The following is a 2,702-nucleotide window of genomic DNA, read 5'->3' on the forward strand; positions in this document are numbered from 1 at the left end:
GAACAACAAATTCTAAGATGATTGTCGGGAGAGTAGAACTTTGAGTTGCATGGTCAGTTAAAGGGTATGATGACGATTGCCAAGGCATGATTCGTGGGACACAGAGACAGCAGTTCTTAATTCACTTTTCAGGGATTTCCCCCTCTTCTGTGTGATTGTAAGAGCTAGGAACAAGTTAGAGCTGAATTTTTCTGAAGATTCTGTCTGAATCTTTATTCCGAATGCCACTGTGTAATTGATGCAGCAATTTGGATTGTTTTTCCTCCTGTTGAGTTTAGGGTGAAATCTATCAACTGACGCTTATCAATTTATGCTTAAAAGGCGCGGCAGAAACAGAATTTCAGATCAGGAATAAAACAAGAAGGCACCCAGCAGTAGAACAACAACGAGAGACTGTAAAATTGCAGTTTGGGGTCTGTCTGAAGTTTTCTGCCAAAGTAACTGTGTGTCTAGCAGGTTTGTTCCTCCCAGTTATTTTTAAAACCTCTTGTGGTGTGGTTTATTCCTTCTCAAAGGAATGAATAGGCTCAGTTGTTGGAGATTCTGCAGGTGCTTCATGTTGGCCATTATTATTACTGAGGGCAGCTTCATAACTAGGAATCACAGCTAACACGATCTGATCTGAAGGGATGGAGGATCTCAGGCCCCGCAGGAAGTGAACTGGGGAAGGAAGTAGGGGATTTCGTACCCCTTTTTCAAAGTTATTTTATTTTGCCCAAGTTTCTTTTTACACTAGAATTTGAGGGCAGGGGGAGAAAATGAAATGTTGACCGTGAGGTTGCAGACAAAAAGATCTCCAACTTGAGAAGGGTCTGCAGGTCTGGTGTTCTGTCATGATGCCGGTAAGGATCCTGAGATTCCAGCGTCATCTCTGGGGTTTGTATTTTCCCATATGTTCTTGAGACGATCTCTAGGCTAGGAGCTACCTTGATGATCTGCAGAGGTTTGGGCTATTCGATTGCTTCCTTAGGAAAGGATCCTAAGGTATATGGTACAGGAAGACCCCTGGGAGAGAAAGAGGAAAACGTGCCCCACGCCAGAGGTGGGCAGGATTGTCTGGTAGGTGAATTGGGGTGAGTGCTTGGGCCCTTGTTCTAGGAGTGAAAATTACTGAGGGCTGGGAATTAAAATAGTAATTATTATATGAAATTTGTACCTCATCTTTTTTGCCTAGGAAAAGGGGTTTGGAGAGAACGTGGGATAAATTAATTTGAAACTCATTACTCAGAAGTTCAGAAAAGGAGAGATGGTTGAAATGGGAGTTACGTGACAGTTGACACTTAAAAAAAATCATCACGAACGATTTAAGAAAATATTAAAGCAGACCTCTCTTGCTTACAATCCTCCCAATGTCTTAGACTTATCAATTGGCTTCAAGCAGAATTGCTTAGGAATAAATTGACTTGAAGGTTGTTATTCTCAACGGACCGTTCAGCCCCTTTTTACATGGCTTAGAAGCTACTGAGTTGAATTGATTGCTCTCTTGCTGGCTTGGTTCTGCAACCGAAAATACTCTTTCCTTCCTTTTTCCCTCCTTCACTTCCTCTCTCTTTTCTTCCAGCCCTCTCTTCCTCCCCATGTTTCCTGTTTTGTTAAGTGGGTCAAACAAACAGGACTTTTATTTTCTTCTCTAGCATCATATTGAACCACAGCAGAAAAACCTGAAGGGTGTTAATGTACATTTCTGTTTGACAGCCAACCTCAGCTGAGCACTAGTTTTCTTTGTGGCTGTGAACACGTCCCCTGTAGAGAAGGCAAGGATCTCATTAGCACTAACTAACAGATAAAGGTTACCTCTCTGGAGACCTGGATTGCAGGTATTTGGGCTCCCAAATTATTTTATTTTTCTTGATTGCCACTTTGTTAAAACAAAGTTTTTTTTTATCCATTTTTATGTATAAAAGAAAAATACTATATCCTTATATATGCCAAAATCATCCAATTGCTTCACTAGGATACAGATCTGTTTTACAACATATTAGGATGAGTATTATTACTGCTTGATGTACATTAAGCCCCGGCAGCTGCTGACACAGTAAAACATCGTCATGAAGAGCACGGTCTATGCTTATTGAATTTACACAACACTCAGTGAGCAAGAAGAGACTCAAGAATGGGGGAGAAAATTCCCAAGGTGTCACCTGGGTCCCCGACCTGTGTCTGACACACATCCAAGGCAGTGGTGGTTGAGAGTCCGCCTGCCAAGGCAGGGGACACAGGTTCGTGCCCCGGTCCGGGAAGATCCCACATGCCGCGGAGCGGCTGGGCCTTTGAGCCATGGCCGCTGAGCCTGCGCGTCCGGGGCCTGTGCTCCACAACGGGAGAGGCCACAATGGTGAGAGGCCCGCGTACCGCAAAAAAAAAAAAAAAAAAAGACTAGATGCTTCCTCTGCAGGGGGCACAGGTTCGATCGGTCGGGGAGCTAAGATCCAACGTGTCCAAAAACAAAAAAAAAATGAGATAACATAGGATAGGCTTGGCTAATCTACACACTGAAGAATTGAATATTGACATATTTGGATCATGGAAGAAAAACGTTCAAGTGTTCACCAGTTATTAATTAGAGACTCAAGCAGGACTCTGGGAACGTGCTTTCCATTTTAAAGCAGGGGGCGTGGTTATGAGATGGGTCGGGCTGGCTTCTTCAGTTCTGCGGTGACCTCCACGTATCTGCCTTTCAGACCCTGGCGCCGGAGGAGGGC

This window comes from Neophocaena asiaeorientalis, unplaced genomic scaffold (genome assembly GCF_003031525.2).
Source record: "Neophocaena asiaeorientalis asiaeorientalis breed wild unplaced genomic scaffold, Neophocaena_asiaeorientalis_V1.1 scaffold46, whole genome shotgun sequence".
Classification (NCBI taxonomy): domain Eukaryota; kingdom Metazoa; phylum Chordata; class Mammalia; order Artiodactyla; family Phocoenidae; genus Neophocaena; species Neophocaena asiaeorientalis.